General features: G+C 37.9%; 1 protein-coding gene across 6 annotated transcripts in view; it reads right to left on the bottom strand.

Annotated features, from left to right (window-relative positions):
* The window catches only part of Pias2 (protein inhibitor of activated STAT 2), a 72,196-nt gene that overhangs the window by 55,569 nt on the left and 467 nt on the right, over positions 1-16,160 (bottom strand). The window contains exon 2 of one of the 6 annotated variants that reach the window (XM_020169190.2): positions 701-807. The exons of the other annotated variants lie outside the window; for them this stretch is intronic. The gene's annotated coding sequence lies outside the window, so the exon portion shown is untranslated. The remainder of the gene's footprint in view (positions 1-700; positions 808-16,160) is intronic. 6 annotated transcript variants of the gene reach the window in all.

The following is a 16,160-nucleotide window of genomic DNA, read 5'->3' as shown; positions in this document are numbered from 1 at the left end:
TAGAGGCTGTCATGTGGCTCAAACCAAGTCAACTTTTGGTAGTCAATGGTGCTGGAGCAACTGGACATCCACAGACTTAAAAATGAATTTTCATCTATGCTTGACACATTCTACAAAAGTTAACCACAAATGCAATACAGACTAATGTAAAAATGAGACCACAGAACAGTTAAAAAAAAAAAAAAAAAGAGGAAAACCTTCAGTATCTAGGCCTTCACAAAGGGTTCATCTTTATTACGTCTGACACCAAAAGCAAGATTTATAAAAGAAAAATGATATATTGGACTTCACCAAAATTAAAACTTGTGCTCCATAAAGACCCCTTTAAAAGAATGAAAAGGCAGTCAAAAGGATCAAATAAAATTGCAAACCACACAGCTGACAAAGTACTGTTATCTAAAATATATATAGAATTTTTTAATAGGTTTTTTTGAGGGATGGTACTGGGATTTGAACTCAGGGCCTCATGCTTGCTGGGCAGGTGCTCTACCACTTGAGCCACTCCACCATCCTCATATTTAGAATTCTTAAAACTCAACAGAAAAAATAATCCAATTAGAAAGAGGACAAAAGACATTCAGAGACATTTTATCAATGGGAATATACAGATGGCAAATAAGCACATGAAAATATGTTTAATATCATTAGCCATCAGGGAAACGTAAATTAAAACCTCACTGAGATATCACTAGATACCTACCAGAATGACTAAAATGAAAAAGTGTTAACACCAAATGCTGGCAAGGATGCAGAGAAACTGGATCACTCCATACATTGTTGGTAGGATTGTAAAATGGTACAGCAACTCTGGAAAACAGTTTAGCAAGTTCTTTAAAAAACTATACATATAATAACCATAATACCCAACAATTGCACTCCTGAAAAAAAAAAGCTACATACTATATGATCTAATTTATGTAACAGTGTTGAAAAAAACAAAAATCACAGATATAAAGAACAGATTAGTGGATCTCAGAGGTTAGGGGTTGGGGAGTAGTGGGTGGGAGGGAACTGGACGTGGCTACAAAATGATAGTATGAGGGATCCTTATGTGATAAAAATGGTACGTTGTGCCAATGTCAGTATCTTATGAAGTCGAAAATTAATCTACTTAAGTCTTAAAAATTGGCAAACTTCTAAAATAATCAAGAAAAAGGTGCTTTAAAAAAGACAAAGGGGCTATATTTAGAAGTACTACATAGTATTTAATGCCATAAATTCAAGAATGTAGAGGAAATGAGCAAATTTCTAAAGAAAATGGAAAATATGAAAACTCCTATAACCAAAGCAACTGCATCAGTTAACAGTGTCCCTCAAAGAAAACCCCAGTAACAATTTTACAAGTACTATCAAACATTTCACAGATCATTCTACTGTCATATAAACTCTTCTAGAAAAAAAGGCATATTTTAAAAATTATAGGCCATTATCAAAAATCCTAAATTAAAAATCTTCAAATAAAGTCAAGTAATGAAAAAAGGGACAGGCAGATCAAGATTGAATTTATACCTGGAACACAAGGTTAGTTTAAGTATTAGAAAATCAACCAATCTAGCTGGGTGCTAGTGGCTCATGCCTGTAATCCTAGATCAGAAGGATCTCGATTCAAAGGCAGCCCGGGAAAATAGTTCCCAAGACCCTATTTTGAAAATATCCAACATAAAAAAGGGATGGCAAGTGGCTCAAGTGGTACAGCGCCACCTGCCTAGCAAGGGTAAGACCCTGAGTACAAACCCCAGCACTGCAAAAAACAAAAGAAACAAATAAATCAATCTAACTCACTATATTAAGAAATTACAGAGCAAAAATTCAGGAAAAGCTTTAATAAAATTTATATTCATTCTTAACATGAAAAGATTCTCCACAAGGAGCTACAAGCATTCAGCCACTTTAAAATCAAGAACAAGTTCAGGATACTCTTATCATAGCTTCTATTCAACACTGTACTTAGATCCCAGTTAGCACATTAAAAAGAAAAAAGGGGGGGGACAGGAAGAGAAAAGATAATCAGAAAAAAGGAAGCAAAGAGGTCATTACTCACAGGAGTATGAGCTTAGACAAAAACAACATAAATCTATCATAATTAAGAATATAACAAGGTGGTTACAGACAAATAATAATTCTATCCACCACCAAGCTAGAAAATACTATAAAAAGACATTTATGATTTGCCATAAAAATAAGATATCTAGAAATAAACCTAACAAAATATTTGCAAGTTTAAATAAAAATTATTAAACTTTATTGAAAGATACCATAAAAGACCTAAATCAGTGGAGATTACATGTTCATGGTCAAGCAAACAAAAACAATATGGAGTTTTCTCCAACCTAGTTTGCAGATTCAATATATTTCCCAACAAAATTCCAACAAGGTGTTTATGTAAAACTTAAAAAGACAATTCTAAAATTAAATAAAGCAATAGCCAAGAAGTTCCTGGAAGAATAATTACAAGGCCAGAGGACTGTAGTACTTCTGTGTCCCTCAATGACTGACTAGACTGTTTTGAGATCAATCCTCCTGTGAGAAGTTAAAGTGAACATGATATTTAAAAAACACCTGCCTGACCACATGACATGCTACAAAGGCAGCAAGGACCTGAGACAAAGACTTGGAATGAAGGCCTCCTTTCTGGAAAATTGAGTTTCTTTTTTTTTTTTTTTTAATTATTATTATTAGCATATACTAGTGTACAGGAGGATACATTGTGATATTTACATATGTGCTTACAATATATCTTAGATTACCCCCATATCATTCTTCCTCTTCCCAAGTTGAATTACTAAATGCCTCTTTTCCCATGGAGATATCTGCTAATGGGAAAATGGCAATGGAGAGATTGAAAAGTCAAGAATCTGAATAGACCACAGTGTGAGGAAATAAGACACTGGCAAAACACACCCAGCAAGAGTTGGGATCCAGGATGTATAATAAAATGAAAAAGAGAGATAAGCCCAGTGCCAGTGGCTCATGCTACTTGGAGGCAGAGTCAGGAAGATCACAGTTCGAAGCCAGCCCAGGCAAATAGTTTGTGAGACCTATCTCCAAAGAGCCCAACACAAATCTGGGCTGGCAGAGTGGCTCAAGTGGTAAGAGTGCCTGCCTAGCAAGCATAAAGCCCTGAGTTCAAACTCCACTACTGCTCCCCCTCCCCAAAAATAAGCAAAAAGACTGGGCAAGCCACTTAGTAAGATATCCAAATACACCAAATGGCATATTTTACAGGGGTTTAATATCATTACTTATTAGGAAAATGGAAATCAACCACTACAAACTAACCAGAATGTCTAAAATTTAAAGGGCGGACAAGGGTGTGGATCAACGAATTCTTACTACGTTGCTAGTGAAAGGGAATCAATCAATAAACTACAACCCCGTATGACCCCCAAATTATGATGGTTCAATTTATAATTTCTTGACTTTTCGATGATGTGAAAGAGATAATTAAGCACTCAGTAGAAACTATACTTTAAATTTGAAACTTCCCAGGCTAGTGACATTCAGTAGGATATATAATGCTGAGCAACAAGCTGCAGCCTCCTGTCAGCCATCAGATTATGAGTGTAAACAAGAGAGTTACACTGTGTGTACTGTGTTGCTAAACTATGGTATTCAGTAGGTTAGGTATATTAAATTCATCTTTTTTTTTTTTTTTTTTTTAACCTCAGGGCCTCACGCTTGCTAGGAAGGCACTCTTACCACTTGAGCCACTCCACTAGCCCTTTTTAGTGAAAGGTTTTTTCAAGATAGGGTCTCACAAACTATTTGCCTATGGCTGGCTTTGGACTGTGATCCTCCTGATCTCTGCCTCCTGAGTAGCTAGGATTACAAGCATGAGCCACCAGTGCCCAGCCTTAAATGCATTTTTGATTTATGGTATTTTCAACTTTTGATGGGTTTACTGAGGCCCCATAGTAGAATACCCCAAAGAATATGGGCGAGCCCTGTGAATGAAACTTAAGAGGAAAAAAAGCCAGAAACAGAATGTGGACCTCCATACCCAAGTTTGGAAGTGATTTTAGGGCCCCAGCAGACAATGAAATCCAAAGATGCTCAAAACCCTATATACAATGACTAGCATTTGCATATAACCTACAAATAGTTCTCCCGTATAATTTAAATCTCTGGATTACTTATAATAATTGATATGATATAAATGCTAAGTAAAGAGTAGTCATTGTATTGTTTAGGAAATAAATACCAAAAAAATTTGTACATGTTCAGTACAGAGGCAATTTTGTTTTCCAAATAACATGTTGTTTCTATGAAACAAGGACTCACTATGTAGCCCAGGCTGACCTCAACCTCTCAATCTTCATGCCTCAAACCTGAGTGGTGTGATTATGGGCATGAGCTACCACACCCAGCTTTTTCCAAATGCTTTCAATCCATGCATTGATTGAATTCATGGATGCAAACCCAGCAGGTACAGAGGGCTAGCTACATGTACAGAAATAGAATTTATACACTATACAGTTATATAAACTTCAAAAACAAGAACAACTAATTTAAGATGTTAAAGTCAGGCTACTAAGTATCTTTTGGAAGGATGAGGTTAGTCACTGGCAAGGGGAATCTCTAGGGTAACAGTAATGTTCTCTTTCCTGACCTGCATGAGTAGACTGAGAAAACTCATCCATACCCTCAAGATCTGTGTCCTTGCTCAGACAGGTTATAGAGCAATAGATACCTGTTTCTATAAAAGTTGTCACAAAATTACAGTAATTATAAAAATGGTGATACTGTTAGTATAGACAGACTAACAGACTAGGGTCAAGAACCAAAGGCTATTCAATCACAGAATGAAAAAAAGAATGAAAGGATGAAAAGCTGGGCATAGTGGTGACTACTGTAATCTCAGCACTTGGAAGGCTGAGGCAAGAGGATAGAAAGTTTGAAGCCAGCCTGAGACTCATCCTGAGATCTTGTTTCAGGAAAAAAAGACCAAAGTATGAGGGATGAATGGATGGACAGACATACAGTGGAACAAAAATCCACAGCATAAAGGCGGTGTACGATTTGTTATTCCTTAGACAGAAAAATACGCATCACCTTACAACTATGCACAAAAGGGCTGGTGGAATGGCTCAAGCAGTAAGAGCGCCTGCCTAGCAAGTGTAAGGCCCTAAGTTCAAACCTTAGAGCCACCAAAAAAAACTATGTACAAAAACAATTCCAAGGCCAGGCATGATGGTACCTGTATAAGCACACAGGAAGTTGGAGCAGGAGGACCAAAGTTCAGGCTAGACTGGGCTATATAGTGAGACCTTGTCTCAAAAGACCAAAAAGAGAAAATCCAACTCTAGGTGGATTAAAACATTAAATGAGAAGTTTATTTTTTTAAAAATTCAACTTTTGTAAGATTATTATGGGAAGCACCTTCGAGTATCTGTTTAAAGATCTCTCCAACAAGATTCAAAACCAAGGGCCGGGCACTGGTGGCTCACACCTGTAATCCTAACTACTCAGGAGACAGAGATCAGGAGGACTGTGGTTAGAAGCCAGCCCTGGCAAACAGTCTGCAAGCCCCTATCTCGAAAAACCCATCACACACAAAAAAGGGCTGGTGGAGTGGCTCAAGATGTAGGCCCTGAGTTCAAACCCCAGTACAGCCAAAAAAAAGAAAAAACTAGGGCTGATGGAGTGACTAAAGTGCTAGAGAATCTGCCTAGCAAGTGTGAGGCCCTGAGTTTCTCACAAAAACAAAAACAACAACAAAAAAACCCAACTCAACAACATTAAGAACCTCTGCTCATAAAGAGACACATAAAACAGATTTTAAAAAGTGAGCCAAATCAATGAGAAATTTGTACTACATAAACTCAACTGTAGAACTACTAGAGATTAATAATTTTTTTTTTAATGTAGCACAAACATAGGCAAAAGACATGAATAGTGCCAGGTGAGGTGGCAAAGGTCTGTAATCCCAGCAAACAGGGAGGGTATGACTCAAATGATACAGTGCTTGCCCAGCATGCTGGAGACCAGGGTTCAATCTTCAGTACCTCAAGGAAGAAAAAAAAAAAAGAAAAAGATAAGCATAGGAATGTCAGAAGAGGGAAGATGAATGGTTAATCAGCATAATAAAAGATGCTCAAACTAATTAGCAAAAGGGAAAAAAACAAACTTAGGGCTGATATTTAACACACGTTGGCAAAAACTTTTGAAGTCTGAGGAAAATGTTAGCAAGAAATCTGAGCAACGACAACTTCTGCGTTGCTGAAGGGAGTATAAACTGACAAATCTTCAGAAAACAGATATTCAATATTGTTGAATATGCACGTATCTTAAAAACCAGCAATTCTGGAGTGAAACATACAAATATTCACACTAAGTAAGCTTCATAAAAAATTACAAATCAGGGTGGGAGTGTAACTCAATGGTGGAGTGCTTGTGTAACATGCCCAAGGCTCTGGGTTCAATTCTTTGGCACTGCAAAAAAAAAAGTCATCACTTTTCCACAAGCTAAGTCTAAGATTTTTAATTTTCAAAGTTTTTTGGATTTCAGAAATGTAAAAAAGGGATTTGGGTTCCTGTAACAGAAAAAAAGATAGAAGCTACCCTCATCTCCACCAAGGGAATGGATAAACTAAGTTATATTCATATACCATGAAGAATAGAAAATGATATATGAATCCCCCAGATACATGTAGCATTATTCCATTTATACAAAATTTTAAAGCATAAACTTTATAGTTATGTGAAAAGATCAACACAAGTATGATAAGTCCAGGGCTGGCAGAGTAGCTCAAGTGTTAAGAGCGCCTGCCTAGCAAGCTGGAGGCCAAGTTCAAACCCCAATGCCACCCAAAAAAAGAATGATAAATCCAAAATTCAGTACAGTGGCTTAGTAAAGGTAGATGTGGTCATGGTAGATAAGCTGTAACCTCTGGTAATACCTTAAATGGGTGGTAAATACATGTACATTTATTTACTTATATCAAATGTGTTAAAATCTTTTGTACCTATCAAATAATTTAAGAACTTAAAAGATAAAAATTAGTGTGGTATGCCTTAATACACAAACCAAAGAAATTTTTTAAAAAGAAAAATATAAGGATAGAGTTCTAATGAAGAAAAATATGATTACTGAAATAAGTTCTATAGATTTTAAAGACAAAGTCAAGGAAATCTTGCAGAATGTAAACAAACTGTCGAAGTCCAATAATAACCTCTCCAATATTTATCTGTCAAGAGTCTCAGCTCCAGAACTAGGGAGGCTGAGGTATAAGGATTGTGAGTTCAAGGCCAGCCTGGGCTGAGAGAGGGACTAGAGGTGTAGTTCAGTGGTAGAGCAAGTATTTAGCATGCAAGAAACACTAGGTTCAATCTCCAGCACAAAAAAGAAAAGCTTAGAAAAAAAGAAGAAGAAAAAAAAAAAGGGGTGGGGGGAAAGTTATCAAAGTTGAAGGTAATTCCAAGTCCTTCAATCCTCAGTACCTCAAGGAAGAAAAAAAAAAAATAAGCAAAAGCAAAAGTACTGAATAGGTTCTAAGACACCAGAAGGAATGAAAACTGGCCCACTAAACTAGATACATTTCACAACACCAAAGACACAGAGATAGAGATCATCGTAAAGACTATAAAGGAGATTACTACAAAAGGATAACTATCACCTGTGTATGGGACCGCTTATTAACAACACTAAGTGTTTTAAGTTCCTGGAACAAAGCTTTCAAATTTCTGAAGAAACTGTTGTTTTATAACTTATAGAGTCATGCCCCACATACCAACGCTTTGATAACTGTACATAAGGCAGTAGTCCCCTAAGATTATAAAGGAACTAAAAAATTCCTACCGTCCGGTGACCTTGTGCCATCATAAAGTTTCAGTGCAATGTATTGTGTGTTTGCAGTGATGCTGTTGTAAACAATCCCATACACTGCCAGGCTGTCAGCCATATAAACATATAGCACATACAATTATCTGTAGTACATACACTTAATATATAAATGGCAATGTTACTGATGTTTATGTACTTACAATCATTATGAACATTATTAAAAGGGTTGAATTTATCAGACTTTTTTTATGGATAGTGCTTCTGAATCTTGTTCAAGAAATTTTTCAACAGTACTTGAAAGCTATATTCCATTATCATCTTATAAAAGTTGTATGTTTTTTTTAACCTTTCTCATATGTCTCAAATCCATCTAGAATTGATTTTGTATATAGTGTAAAAATGATTCAAATGCATACTTTTCTCTCAAAGAATAACAAACTGTCCCATCACCTCTTATGCAGGTCTATACTTCTACTTTGTGTGTGTGTGTGTGTGTGTGTGTGTGTGTGTGTGTGTGTGTGTGTGTGTGTGTGTGTTTGTGTGTGTGTGTTTGTGGTACTGGAATTAGAACTCAGGGCCCTGAGCTTGCTAACCAGGTACTCTACTGCTTGAGCCACACTCCCAGCCCTAAGTTCCATACTTTGTAATTCATTATATTAGAATATACTTACACATATACACACACATATATTTAGGTAAAAAGTTTACTGCAAACAGTATGCCATGCCCCAGTGACTCACACCTGTAATCCTAGCTACTCAGGAGGCAGAGAACAGGAGGATCACGATTCGAAGCCAGCCAGGGCAAATAGTTTGCAAGACCCTATCTCAAAAATACCCATCACAAAAAAGGGCTGGTGGAGTGGCTCAAGATACAGGCCCTAAGTTCAAACTCCCGCAATGCAAAAAAAAAAAAAAAAAACAAAAAAACCTTCAATCAGGGACAAAGACAAGCCCGAATATCTTAAAACATAAGAAATATTTACCACCAGTATATGCTTCCAGAAACAACTACTCAAGACTGCATTCCAGTAAATTTAAAAAGATATCTAAAAAAAGAGAAAGAGCCAGGTGCTGGTGGCTACTGGGAAGGCAGAGATCAGGAGAATCTTGGTTCAAAGCCAGCCTCAGGCAAATAGTTCCTGAGACCCTACCTCAAAAATACTCAACACAAAAAAAATGGCTGGCAAGAAGTAAGAGTGCCTGCCTAGAAAGTATGAGGCCACCAAAAAGAAGAAAAAAAGAAAAAAGATGACAACATGGGATCCACATAAACCAGCAGTACAATGCAAAGTAATCCCAGGATGACAGCTAAACAAGAGGTCTGGAAAGCAACCTTCCCAAATTAGAAAATAAAGTCCAAGACTCTGGAAAGTCTATCAAGAAACACTGAGGACTGTAAGTATGGCTCAAGTGACAGAGCAACTGCTCTGCAAGCACAAAAGCCGAGTTCGAACCCTAGGCCCATCAAAAAAAACTAAAAAAGAAAAGTTTAATGGTTACAAGATTAAAAACACATTGTAATATTATACTTTAAAAATAATTTCATTGGGTTCTCTCACTCAAGCAGGACTTTGTTCAATTTTACCTTTAAGGACTATAGGTTTAATAATAAAATTCCACAGTACTCGAATCTATAATGACTAATATGTCCATCAATATATTTAAAGAGCAATTATTCATATTCATTTTCTAGAATCCTTCTTTAAGACACACAGGAAAAAAACTTTTACAAGAGTAATAAAACACAATATAAATGCTATAAACCTTGACCATGAGATAGTACTAATAATAGAAAACAAAGGCCAATAGGAGAAGAGGAGCAGAAGCAATAGAAATGAATGGGTATTAAATCCTTCTCAAAAAGACTGGGATTTGGGACTGGCAGAATGGCTCATGTGGTAAGAGCACTTGCTTAATAAGGGCAAGACCTTGAATTCAGTACCATCCCCAACAACAACAACAAAAGACTGGGAAGTGAAGAGAGTAGACTATCGATAATTCATAGGTAAAGAAAAAAGATATTTAACTATTACAGAAAGTCCATCAATTAAAAAAATGTAAAACTGATACAAATCAAAAGTGCCATGAAAGGTGGAAAATGACATAAATTTCTTATTTACTACAGAGCCAAGAAATATTATTTAGAGTTTAAACAACATTGTTTTTAGGCTTTTGGAATTTATTGTAAAAAAGAAAGAAAAAGAAAAACCTCTTTAGAAAGCAGGTATAGTGGCCAGTGGGATGTAAGAGGAAAGGTACTAACTCTTCTTACTGAATTTTTCCATCGTCTGCATAAGTACTGCTTTCATTCTTTGAAAAGATTAATGGAAGTAACAATAAAAAAATGGTATTTTTCAGATTAGGGAAAAGGTCAAACAACTTGTCCAAGGTCATACAATTGATAACCATAATTTTTCAATGTTAATATCAAAACACAAAAGATAATTTCTGTGACATAACCAAGGTCTGCTTTTACTGACCAGAGTAACCAAATGAAGAGTTCTGAATGTTTATGGTATGATTATATTCCCTGTAAAGTCACAAAAGATCTTACCTGCAAAAAAAAACCTCTGCATTTCAAACAATTTTTTCTAAAAACTCTAAAGTCCATGTTACTAGTGGATTCAAAATGAACACAAATATAGAATAGCTTGGGCTCTAATACCAATTTACTTCACATCACTTTTACTTTAATTCAACTGTGCTTCAGATTTTTTTTCCCCTATTTTTTGGGGGAGATTGATATTGCAATTTAAACTCAGAGCATCATGCTTGCTAGGCAGGTGCTCTACCACTTCAGCCACACCAAAATCCTTTTGCTTTATTTTTTAGATAGGGCCTTGAGTCAGCCTTGGACCCCCAATTCTTCTTTGTATATCTTTTTTGTTCTATTTTGGTGGTACTGGAGTTTGAACTCAGGGCCTCATCCTTTCTAGGCAGGCACTCTATCACTTGAGCCACTCCACCAGCCCTTGGACACCCAATTCTACCTACAGCCTCCTGCATCACTGGAATTATAGATGCAGACCACCACACCTGGATTGTTGGTTGAGATGAGGTCTTCCTAACTTTTTTGGCCAGGGTTGACCTCAAAACTCAATTCCCCCAATGTATACCTCCCAAGTAGATGAGATTACAGGGATGAGCTACCATGCCTGGCCATTGTTTCAATTCTTAAAAATTCAGTACCTAAATGAAAGTAGACTAGCTGTCAGGAAAACTCAACGGGAGAACAGTCCCACTGAAGAAGGAGGAAAGAAATCTAAATGAACAACATAAAGTTTTATCTAAAACTCTTTGATGAAAATAGGCATAACCTTCATGGCACTGGATCTTAGACCCAATGCAAAAAGAAAAAGCAAAGACAGAAGAAAAAAACAGATGAATTGAATGTCATAAAAATTAGAAACTTTTGTGCTCCAAAGGTCACTATGAAGAAAGTAAAAAGAGGGCTGGAACATAAATCAAGTGGTAGAGTGCTTGCCTAACAAGTACAAGGCCTGGATTTAATTTTCAGTACAAGGAGAGAAGGGAAGGAGGAAGGGAGGGAGGGAAGGAAAGACAGAAGGAAGGGAAGAGAGGGAAGGAAAGGAAGGAGGGAAGGAAAAGGCAAAAAAAAAGAAAAAGAGAAGGAAGGAAAAGAGGGAGGGAGGGAGGGAGGGAAGAAGAAAAGGAAGAAATAGTGAAGAGCCAGGCATGGTTGCTCATTCCTGTAATTCCAGCACTTGGGAGGCTGAAGCAGGAGGGACTGCAAGTTGAAGGCCAGCCTGGGCTACAGAAGACCCCATCTAGGAAGGAAAGGAAGAACTGGAAAAAGGAAAGAAAGGAAGGAAGGAGAAAAGAAACCGAAAAGATAGCCCACAGAATGGGAGTAAACATTTATCTACAAACCATGTATCTAAGAAAGACTTTGTCTCTAAAAAATATAATTTGTAACTTAATTTTTAAAAATCCAAGGAGGAATGGGATCATAATTCAGTGCCTAGCATGTGCCAGGGTCCAAGGATTAATCCCCAGCACTGCCAAAAAATTTTTTTAAATCAAAGAATGTATGCAAATGGTCAATAAACAAATGAAAATATGCTAGAAATTACTAGTCGTCAGGGAAAAGCCTTAAGATGACACTTTACAGCCACTAGCATGGAATAATCAAGACAGACATACAGTAACAAAGGCAAGGAAACAGGTGTTAGCGTCCTGAACCATTGCAGATGGCAAAGTAAAATGGTAGTGTGGCTTTGGAAAGCAGCCTGACAGCTTCTAAAGCAGATTAAAAAAAGGGAAGAAGCATTTAGTTTACTCGAAGTGCTGGGGATCAAATCCAAAGCCTTAAGCACACCAGGCAAGTCCTCTATCACTGATCTGTATCCCCAACCAAAAAGTTAAACATAGAATTACCACATTACTCAGCAAATCCACTCCTAGGTATCTACCCAAGAGAACTGAAAATGTATGTCCACAGAAAATCTGTACACTTGTAGATGAATACTCATAGTAGCAAAAAAATTGGAAACCCAAATGTCCATCAATTCATGAGTGGATAAACAAAATGTAATATCCACACAATGGAATTCAGTCAAAAAAAGGGGAATGAAGTACTGGTACATGCTACAACATGGATGAGCATTGAAAACATGCTAAATTAAAGAAGTTGGACACAGAAAGCCACAGGTTGTATGATTCCATTTATATGAAATGTTCAGAATAGGCAAATCCACAGAGACAATGGATTAGTTGATGTCAAGGGCTAGGGAAAAGAAGAAATGAGTGACTTTTGCTAATACATATGGGATTTCTTTTGGAATGAGAAAAAAATGTTCTGAAATTAATGGTGTTAATGACTTTGTGACAATACTAAAAACCACTATATTTTACTTTTTTTTGGTGGGCCTGGGGTTTGAACTCAAGACTTTATACTTGCAAAGCAGGCGTTCTACCACTTGAGCCACACCTCCAATCCATTTTGCTCTGGTTATTTTAGAGATGAGAATCTTTCGAATTATTTGCCCAGGCTGGCCTTCAACCTTTATCCTCTTGATCTCAGCCTCCCAGATGGTCTGGATTACAAGTGTGAGCCACCTCACCCAGCTCGTTTGACACTAAAAATAGTTAACATCCAATCCAGAACAAAGGCAAAAATGATAGTTCGAAGACACATGTGGAGAACGTTACAGTCAGAAAACTGTCAGCTTTATCAGAAAAGATATTCACGTTTACTGGAGGAAGGGTACAGACTTACATAGCAAACAAATGCAAACATGCCTGCTATACTTGAGAATATATCGATTCACTGACTACTAGAAATCGTCTATTTCATTTTAAATTACTATTTATTTAGTTTGAGACATGCCTTCAAACACATCTCAGGAAAAGTTCTGAAATTTTTACTTGTATCTCCTGATAATAGCTTAGAATCACATGGTAGATTGTTATAGCATATCTATTAGTCAGTTTCCCCGCCCAATAGTTGGGGTAGGGTGATGAGGACCTGTAATCTCAACCCTTTATTAACATCCCATCTCCCTATCAGATCTTGCACCACATTAATTCACAACTTGTTAACAAACTAGTTAACCATCTCTTCAACTCCTAACCACACAGATGCTAGAAGTGAGCAACCAGTGAACTCAGTAATTTCATCTCTGAAATTGTTGCTATATCCCCAACACTGTTATAAACATCTTTGACTAAGCAGGCCACATTTTCCCTTCTTAGAGAACTCCCCCCACTCCCTTTCTTTTCCCTCAACCTATCAGATGACTCCAAATCCCCAGGCTCTAGATGACCAGAAGTGGTCCCTGACCAAATTCTCTCTCCCAGAAGAGCTGGAAAAGAGGTGGACTAGTACTCCACTGGTCACTTAGACTAAAAGGCAGCAAAGTGTACAGCTGCCATATTCTTCTGTGACCACCAGACCTCTGGTACTGGCTCACAAACCAGTCTTGAAGACTGAAACTGTCAGGTAGCCCCCTAAGATTCTACAGGTTCTGTAAGGTTCTACAGAAGGTGCCTCATCAAGTGATCCCCCCCAGGCCTAAAGAGTAGAGGCACAGGGTCAATAAGCCATACTGAGAATGACATTTCCCCAAATTCCCGGTCTTTAGTATAGATACAGCACCAGCTAGATGTGAACTGCTCAGGTTATACTGGGTCCTATCCTGATTTGTAGGGAAGGGCCCTGAAGGGTATTGGAAATCCTCACAACAGCAATGTCAATAGCCAAATATGTGGCACCCAGATCAGCCTATTTCCTCTACTGCCAAGAAGACAGCCAAAAAACTAATGCCCATAATTTTTTCTGGGCCTGTAATTTACTTGACTCTGGCCATCAGAATATAACATGAAACAGAGACCATTATCCTGAGGGCCCTAGATATTTCTTCCCTTTCTCTTCTTTAAGTAGTTTTTAGTCAGCTCTCCTGTTTTCCTTCCAATGTCACGTTACATAAGAATGCCGTTTATCATTTAATTGACCATAAATTGGAAGAAGATGGCTAGAAACCCCACCTAGAACCCAACGTATGTAAACGAACCTAGGATGGGCTCTGAAGAGCAGACTCTAAAGCTTGATAACTGGTATTTAAAATCCCAGCATTTCTGCTCGCAAACCATGTGATCTAAGTCAGGTTAGATCGTCGTACTTCAATTTTTTAATGAATTAATAAAAACGTATGCATGAAGTATTTATACTAGAGCCAAGCATGTAATAACCACCATTATTACAGTGACGATATGTGCCAACATCATCACTGCCTGTAGTGGGGGGGGTGGTACAGTTCATCTTTAAATGGCAGGTAACAGGGGCCTGCCCTGAGTAGCTGAGGCAAAAAAAGAGCAGACAACTTTTCCAGCACCTACTTGGCCTATACCCTCCCCCTCCCCTCCCCTCCTTTGAAAACTCTAACCAGTCAAGTCTCTGTTGGTCATCTGATGTGAGTTGTGATGAGGGGGCGTGAGTACAGGATGATGCAAAGACAACTGATTTACAGGAAGAGATGATGACGCTTTATCCACAGAACAAAATGCAAGTCTGAGAAAGGGAAAAGGGGAGGCAGAAAGAGGAGGGGGAGAAAAAGCTTCTTTAGTTTCCATCATTTTCCTGTTCCAGGTTCTACTCCAATCTGTGCACTAACATTTCTGCCCTGTATGGATGATGTATCAAGTTACTTCTCCACTTTACATTAATTTTTGACCAATAATAATTTATAAAAGTCTAATACAAGTCCTGGAGAAGTTTTCATCAGGAAAAAGAAAAGGAAAATGAAAAGTCGTAGACATCTGTTACCACACAAAAAAATGAAGACAATATTGCAGGTAAGAAATATATTTAACTTCAAAGTTCAGTCTTCTCAACCTGAGCCTAAGGCATGAATTTCAGAGATGAGACTCAGTTCTGGTTGTATGAAGAGCTCAACAGGTGTTAAAAGCTGCACAGCTGGGGCACTGAGCCACTAAAACCCTCAGTCATAAACTGCGAACATCCTACAGTCCAACATCCTACTATCATAGTTGTCTGTATAAACTGGTATGGAATAACGTGCATTAACATACTTTTTACTGGACAGTATGGTTTGAAACAGCAAGAGGAAAACTGATAGGCCCTGTGCAATCTCCTTTAGAGAACATCCTTTCTTTTGCTGATGTCCACTCGTACCAGGTAACTAGCCAATATCCTTCCCCACTCCATTCCCCACAACAATATACAAAACCGAATCCCTTACCAGATTCAATAAACTGATCCTAACAACACTCACATGTTTTACAAAGTGGTTGCAGTTCCTTTAGTTTTAAGTTTACACTCATCTCTACTTTGAAGCACATTTTTTGAAGAAAAAAAAAAATCAGGACTTCTATCTGTAAATATCCCACATGTCACCACTAATTCGTTTTTCCATCCGGCTTATTTGGCATGCTTAGTTTTGTTTCAGTTAAGGGTTCTCTGAAGATCTGGTCGGGGGGGAATCTTTTCCTGTTTAATCCGCAACCACCCCTACTTCAAACCCCTACTACACATCGGTATCAACAATAAAGTTATGACCTTGCTATAAGGCGAAGAATAAACATTTTTTTTCCCTCAAGAGCAAAAGGAACGCAAAGACAAGACAAACCCCGTAACAGGGACTTTTGCCGATTTCGTACCTAGGCACTCAAAAAATATCAGGGTTGAAGGCCGATTATTGAAGGCAGTGTTCTCCCCCCAACCCCCCCCCCCAAAAAACAACCCAAGCTTCTCTCGACCACGCGAGGAAGCACTGGGGGGAGGCAGGGGCCTTATCTCGTGACAGACCTCACCGAACGATAGCATCAGCCATAAGGGCAGGACAGAGAGATTCCAAAACGCAACTTGACGGTTCCGAAAACAGTCTTCCACCCAA

The sequence above is a fragment of the Castor canadensis genome, chromosome 4 (genome assembly GCF_047511655.1).
Source record: "Castor canadensis chromosome 4, mCasCan1.hap1v2, whole genome shotgun sequence".
NCBI classification, from domain to species: domain Eukaryota; kingdom Metazoa; phylum Chordata; class Mammalia; order Rodentia; family Castoridae; genus Castor; species Castor canadensis.
The sequence above is the reverse complement of the archived record's forward strand: the minus strand, read 5'-3'. Positions and strand labels throughout refer to the sequence as shown.